General features: G+C 31.8%; 1 pseudogene; it reads left to right on the top strand.

Moving 5' to 3' along the window:
• Window positions 1-1,515: 1,515 nt before the first annotated feature.
• Window positions 1,516-3,541, top strand: LOC107013220 (annotated as a pseudogene).
• Window positions 3,542-8,356: the final 4,815 nt, after the last annotated feature.

The following is an 8,356-nucleotide window of genomic DNA, read 5'->3' as shown; positions in this document are numbered from 1 at the left end:
AAGAACAGAGAGAGTGGTTGTTAATCATAAAAGCATGAAATATTTTTTTGTAGTGACTGATATTTGAATGTTGAAAGTTACGATTGGCAATAAAACATATGAATTTTCACTACTAAAAAAACAGTGTTTAGCGACGAACAATATTCCGTCACTATATAATGACGGAATTTGCGGCGAAATAATCATTTTGTTGCAAAATTAAAAAAAAAATAATTCAGAATATAGCAACGGATTTGCAATGGAATATTGTATATATACATACATTTTTGTTTCCTGTCTCTCCTCTCCCACATTTCGCTCTGCACACTCCCGATCTCGTTCGCCACTCTCACTCGCCTCTCTCACTCTATACAAATACAATCTTTCCTTACCCAGTTTCTTTTGTCTTTTTCTCTTTCTCGCTTTATACAAAACATATTATACAATTGATTTATTTTGTATATGTATGCCGAAAAGGATTATACAATTGTTTCTTTTGCATATATGTATAGCGAATAGCGATAGCTTCATTTGTATATGTATAGCGAAATATACATATTTATGGTAATTATGGAGCGCAATTATGCAAACTATAGGTATAACATACACATATAATTTTTGTATTTGCTATATGTGAAATTTACTCTAGAAAATATGACTACATTTTTAAAGTGGGTTTATAATTTATATGAAAAAATAATGATATATTATTAGTGCAATATTGAATATAGACATATAATATTGTCTCCGTTTTTTTTGTATATCACCTTTTTAAATTGCACATGCATTAAGAAATGAACTAACTTTACCCTTTTACCCTTATTTAATGTTTTATTAAGTCAACTTTTCAATAAACAATGAATATTCTAGATTTCAAAAATTAAAATACATTTGGATGACTATTTAAATTTTTGAGTTTATTTTCAAAATCAGGTTTTATAGAATAGTGAATGAAGAGGCTAATTAATCAATGTATGAAGTACTCCAATGAATATTAATTACTTATTAGTTTTTCTAAGTTAGTCAAAGTATATATTTTCAAGACTAATTAACTACTCTGTCAAACATATAATAGGAAGAATATGATAATTTATACATTAATTTTATGAAATGACATAATTATAGTCCAACTATTTATAAAGAACGAAGAGAGTAGTTGTTAATCATAAAGGCATGAAGTATTCTTTTTTGTAGTGACTGATATTTTGATGTTGAAAGTGACGATTGGCAATGAAAAATATGAATTTTAACATATAATTCGTTTTCTTCTTTACTGATACACCACAAGTTAAAAAAGTTTAAAAGCAAATTTGACTCAAATAAATTTCAAAGTGAATATTGGACCATGAAAGTCAAATTATAACACATGAATTTTCTAGAAGAATTTATCACTTTTAAATTTTGTTTTTTTCTTTCTTTGTCCTTTTGCCCCAACAATTAATTTTTTCATTGAATTTCCTTCACCCCCAACCAACTGTTAACATCTTTATAATGTGGGAGTCATGAAGCAAAATGAAAACACAATAATATCCAATGGCTTCAATTTTCTTACAAGTTCTTGCACTACTTGTAGTGCTATACAATTTTTCAAGTATTACATAATAAATTCATGAAAAAGAAGAAAAAAATCCCTCCAGGCCCAAAAGGGCTTCCAATTATAGGAAATCTCCATATGATTGACAAAAATGTCCACCAAGATCTATGTAAAATAGCCAAAAGATATGGTCCCATAATGAGCATGAGATTTGGTCTAGTTCCTATAATTGTTGCTTCATCTCCTCATGCTGCTGAACAATTCTTGAAAAAACATGATCTTATTTTTGCGAGTCGACCAAATAATAGAGTTGCTCAATTTGCCGCATACAATCAAAGAAACTTGACGTTTGCAAAATATGGACCTTATTGGAGAAATATGCGAAAATTGTGTACGTTAGAATTGCTTAGTACTCTCAAGATCAATTCATTTCAATCCATGAGAAAGAAAGAAGTTAGAAATTTTGTGACTTTTATCAATCGGGCAGCTACTAGTGGTGTTGAAGTTGATATTAGTGCTAAAGTTGCTACACTAAATGCCAACATGGCTTGTTTAATGATATTAGGGGAAAAATATATGGATGATGACTTTGATAAAAGGGGTTTTAAAGATGTTATTCAAGAAATTATGATAATAACAGCAACACCAAATATTGGTGAGTTTTTCCATTTATTGATGTGTTTGATTTGCAGGGAGTTGTTCGTCGTATAAAAGAATTGGCAAAAGTTTCTGATGACTTTTTGGAGAGAATTATTGATGAACATATTCAAGATCCAAAAAGGAGAAAACAACCAAGGATATTGTTGATACTATGATGGACATCATGAATTCTGGCAAAGCAGAGTTCGAGTTTGATCGTCACCATATCAAAGCTATTTTAATGGTAATATCTTAAAAGTTAATTTTAGTTGAGTTTAACTAATATTTTGTTGATGGTATAAGAAGATTTGCATTAATTAGCAAGGTATCTTAATTTGTTAAAGTAAATAATTTGTCATATTTTAAGATCACATATTCCATTTTAAAAAAAAATATTTTTGGGTTATTTGTTGTTTGCTTTGGGTATCTTGATAGTTTAAAACTCCATTTACACCATGGTCTATTTGTTGTTGAGTTTAACTTATATTCACTCACGTGTAAAAAGAATTTCATTCACAACTAACAAGGAGTCTAGTAACAAAATTGTGTTACAACCCCCCTAAGTCTACTTGGGTAAAAATAATTGATAATGTACTTTAGTATTAATTTAGCATGACTGAAAAAGAACTCTATGCAGGACATGCTAATGGCTTCAATGGATACTTCAGCAACATCAATTGATTGGATTTTCTCTGAACTTATAAGGCACCCAAAAATAATGAAAAAATTACAAAAGGAGTTGGAACAAGTTGTTGGCATAAATAGAATGGTAGAAGAATCAGACTTGGAAAAATTCGAGTATTTAGAAATGGTCATAAAAGAAGGTTTTAGGCTTCATCCCGTCGGACAACTTTTGATTCCTCATGAATCCATTGAAGATTACAATTGATGGATTTGATATACCTAAAGGTTCAAGACTTCTAGTAAATACTTGGGCAATTGGAAGAGATCCAGAAGTTTGGTCTGAACCCGAGAAGTTTGTACCAGAAAGGTTTATTGGTAGCAACATTGATCTTCTTGGACATGATTTTCAACTTTTACCGTTTGGCTCTGGAAGAAGAAGTTGTCCTGGATTACAATTAGGACTCACAACTGTTCGTCTTGTGCTAGCACAATTGGTTCATTGTTTTGATTGGGAGCTACCAAATGGTATGAAGCCAAATGATTTAGACATGACCGAGAAATTCGGTTTAGTTATGTATAGAGCTGAACATGCAAGGGTTATTCCTACTTATCGACTGAATGTATACTAGGTATATCAAATAGATAAGTTAAATTGAGCTGAATTAATCCAGATCCACCCAAAAATTACTAAGAGTGAGCAGATTGAATAAGATTCAGATGGCTAAACTTTGGGTTATAAAGGACTTGGTGTTATGTCTTGTGTGAGAGCATGTGTGATTCAATGTTTACACATGTTATACGATATTTATACTTTTTTATAAACCCAAACATTCAGTAAAAAGGTGTATAAACAATGTTTAATGTTTTGAATTTAAGAAAAAACACTATTGCACTCTCCACCATGATTTATCAAAATTGAAATAATTGATAAAACTGTAATTGGGTTTTTCTTAAGGTTGTTATATAGAATATTAGGAGTTGACTTGGTTAGGGAAGATGAGCTAATGGTGTGGGTAATCCAGACTACAGTAGGCAGAGCATGCACACTGCAATGTAAGGGACATGACATTTCAAGTTGGTGATCACTTTCAACGAAGGTTTCACTTATGAAAGGATTCATGAGATTTGTTAAGAAGGGTAGGCCGAGGGTGGCAAATGAGTCGTTTGAATCGGATTTGGATGGGTTGAATATGGATTGAGTTAAAATGGATAGAATCAAATCTACCCATATAAAATATGGGTAACTATGGATTTGATCCAACATGGTTTGGGTAAAATGATTGTAAACCACTTTAATCTCTTAATGCCAAAAAATATTCAATCAAAACTAAGTTATTAATATCTCGAACCCATACAATCTCACCCTACCCCCACAACCCCACCCATGTACTCCCACCCCCACCACCTCCCCCAGCCCAATTTCTTTTTAAAAAAGACTGCTTTGATTTTTTTAAAAAAAAAATTGCAACCTCTACTCCCATCCCCATTATTGATTACGTTAGATTTTTTTATCACCACGTTCAGTTTTTTAGGGGTATATTCCGCATAAATATTTTGCTTATTGATTGAGTTTATGGGGACTCAATTCCTTTGTTGCTTCTTAAATTGTTTTCTTAATAAATAATTAATGTCTTGGTTTAAAAACATAACTCTTTATTTGGTTTGAGATTATTACTCAAAATCTTTCTCTAAAAAGTGATGTTACTGAACTGCTCAAAACTCTTTAGGGAATCTCTATTTAATCCTCTTTTAAATGTGAAAACATTTACTCTTGGGAACTCTTAGTTTCCATATATCATTTAAGGAAAATGAACTCGGCTCTATTATTTCTCAACTCAAGTTCTCAAGTCTTAAAAAAAGTTTAAAAAAAGTTGTAAAAGACTTTTCAAAATAGAGTTCATGCCAACTGATGGATGTAAACAACTCAATTCAAGGTTTTCAATAACCATACAAAGAACTCGATACTCAAAACCCAACAGTTCAGAACTCAAAAACTTCAATGATACTACTCATTTCAAGAATTCTCAACTCATAACATTCATGCGGAATTATGGGCATGAAAGCTCAACTCAAGGACTCAAGACTTAGAACTCGAATATACTACTCTGAAAGGTACTCAATTTATGAAGTTCATGAGGAATTTATGGACATGAACGACTCGACTCGAGGGTCAACATAACAATATGGAACTCATGTATCCTAGTTCTCTCATTATTATACTTACTTCCTCAAAACTTAGCTCAAATCAATAGTTGATCTCAAAGGATTCATAGTTGAACTCAAACATTTTCTTGGACTCTACTCTTAATTATCTCTTGCATGTGAAGTAAAAATTCAACAGTTATGGTTCATGACATGAAGGATCTAGTTAATAGCGTAGACTCATGAATAATTCTCCTCACTCTCATGCTCACATGTTTGATTCTTGAAATAAGTTGTTAGAAATTATAGAAAAACTCCTCAAAAGATTCAAAAGGACTCTCCTGAAAAGTTCTTATAAATTCTCAGGACTTAACTCTTACTCTACCTTGAATTTAAATTATCAATTCAAGGTTATGAATAATTTGTAGGTGTTTATAATTAGTTTAGAATCAAAGGGGAGTAAAGGTACCTTTTGAAAGAACTCAAATAGACCAAACGATGAAGAACGGGTGTGCGCAGGCGACCCTAGCGCACTGAGTGCCGTGGGGAACCAACCCCTAAACTTCAGAGAATAATTATTCGCATATTTACTGGCGTGGCGTGCCATTCACCCTTGGCGTGATGGTGGCGCGTAGCCCCAGGCACCACCCAGAAAACCCGACGACCTTCTTTGCTCGTTTTCTCACCCTAACTCGCCTAGAATCGAACAGTTTCTTCCTCAATCACTTGAATTCGATTACTGAACACAAGTACACTCTAATTTACTTAAAAATCACTTAAATCACTAAATTTAATCTCAAGAAATTATCAAAACCCCAACAAAACAAGATTCAGAATGAAACTTCAAGAACACTTTTGGACAACTTAAATCTTTATATCTTTATGGACGAATTCATATATGAAAATCATGTATAGCGTGTGGGTGAATGAACTCAACACTATAGAAGCTCACATATCTCTTACGGATCAAACCCATGGCAAAAATCTTCAATAAAACTCAAGAACATCGACGAACACCTTGATCCTTTCCTCTTATCTCTTCTTGAACCCTCAACTAAATTCCTAGGCATACATTAGGATTATAAAATTGAACCTAATATAACCTAATATGATTAGACCCTTAAAACCTTACTAAAAATAAATTAAATCTGATTGGGTAAGGAAAAGACTGAAATACCCCGTACTATTTTGGGTAACATTTCTTGCTTGGACAACCTGACTTTAAAATTACATATCTCAGTCATCCGACCTCGAAACTTAGAAAACTCGATGGATTTGGAAAGATAATTCAAAAACCTTTTATTTTCTCTATTTTTGCCCACCTAGATCATCAAGTACTTGGAGTTATGGCAATATAAAGTTGAACAAAAACTCATAATTTAAGCATAACTTGCAATATTTTAGATTTTTGCTATTTCAATTTAGTTCTTTTTTGAACTCAAAGTGCTATATCTAGTGACCTTAACACTCAAGAAACTTTTAATATCTAGCTAAAACCTCACTCAGTACGAAGAACAGTTCAAGTCTTACCTCAATTTTTTTGTGGAATGTTACAGTCTCCATGAAATGGCTGCGTTGGATTCACGAGAATAATCATATGAGAAATTGTTAGTGAGTTGACCTCAACTAATAAGATAAATACTTTATCATGTCAAAAGTATTTCTTCATTGTGAACTAACAATTATTATGTTTCTACTACTTATAAGAGCGGTGAGATTTATCTTCACTTCCGCAAGTGAAATGCTCTGTCGTTGGAGAAAAACATTGACTTAATTGTTATTTGTGAATTCATACAAGAAATCAAATATTTATTTACAAAAACTATTAGCTTGAGTATCAATGTAAAAAGGTTGATTTTTTTAAAGAATATGATTATACTCTACGACATTGATTACTTTAGAGGGTTCTGCAGAAACGACAGAGTGTAGCAATGTATGTATTTAGTCTTGTGATAGAGTTTCCTCAATGTAACAAAGATGCGATGGAGATATTAAGATTTGGATTATTGAATAAAGTTGTAATTCCTTTTTTCTATGTCTATTGGGGTGGGTCGATCAATATTTTTTGATATTTTACTAAGGACTCGAATATGAAAGGTGAGGATTTTTGTTTTGTAGTTATTCTTCAAATTCAAATGAACCACTTCAAATCGCTCATATAGATTTTTATTGTTTTAAAATAGAAATAAGAGCATCTCTCATCATTTAGTAACTTATACCATCAGTAACACCACTTAAATTGTATTGTGCAATAAGAAAATTTTACTACTTTTCTTTCAAGTTCCTTTGAAGTTTGAACTTCGAAGGAACCAAAAAACATTATGGAGTCCAATTTATAAGGTAAATATTTCTTCAATGCATGCTCTGAAATCGTTTCATTATGATAATACTCATCTCCTTGTATTATTCTGCACAATGACTTGAAAAATTAAATTCACATAGCTGAACTTGGTTCTAGAAATACCTATCACACATTTGTCCTATCAGGAACTTGTAAGCTTTGCAATTACTTCATTGACTTCTTTCAAAGGTTATTAATATTTAAGTAATAAAATTCTAGCAACTCACACTGGAAGTATGTGAACACCAGATGTTTTTTCTCCTAAAGATATTATCATTATGATTTTTCTTTAGTGCAAATGAAATAAGAACATTTACCCAAGGATCAAAGTTAGTTGGGGCATACTTAGTTGTGTATCATTAATTATGTGATTTCTTCTACTTATTAAATTTATATATGAGTACTTTATAACTTACTATTAATATAATTATGTTTATCTTTTATTTGCAGGATGAACATGCATAGTTTAACACTGTTGCAACACAAGTGCTACTAGAAGATTTTTTTTAAAAAAAAATTACTTGTAGGATAAAATATAATGACCTTGCTATGTAGTAAAAAAGATTTTGGATGCTGTCTCAACGCTTCACCATCCTTGAAGGCGGAAAGACTCTCTCAAACAACTCAATTAACTTATCCCAAGTAGTGATCAAGTACCTTGGTAGTTAATCCAACCATTTTGAAGCTTCCTTTATTAGAGAAAAAAGAAAAAGAAGCGGTGTGAATGGACTTCATACAGTCCCTTCATTTGAAGTAGTTGGCACATGGTTTCAGTAACATGATATATAACTGTCTCCTCAGCTGGGGGTAACTGAATAGCTTCCGTACTTCCTATGACATTGAGAGTGGCATATGAAAGAATTCCATTATGAAGTCAAATTGTGTCCCAATTCATTACAAGTAGATAGTACGAGAACAGAAATATTTCCAATGTTCAAATTAAGATGGTTAAATAACATATTTCGATCAATTAGATTAAAAACAAGCAATTGACAAGAAATCAAAGTGAAAATCTATGAGTGTGCAGAAGTGGTTATCGATTTCAAAAGTGGGTCAATGCGATTGCTCAATAACCTTAATTACCCGTGTATAGGCTG

The sequence above is a fragment of the Solanum pennellii genome, chromosome 3 (genome assembly GCF_001406875.1).
Source record: "Solanum pennellii chromosome 3, SPENNV200".
Classification (NCBI taxonomy): domain Eukaryota; kingdom Viridiplantae; phylum Streptophyta; class Magnoliopsida; order Solanales; family Solanaceae; genus Solanum; species Solanum pennellii.
The sequence above is the reverse complement of the archived record's forward strand: the minus strand, read 5'-3'. Positions and strand labels throughout refer to the sequence as shown.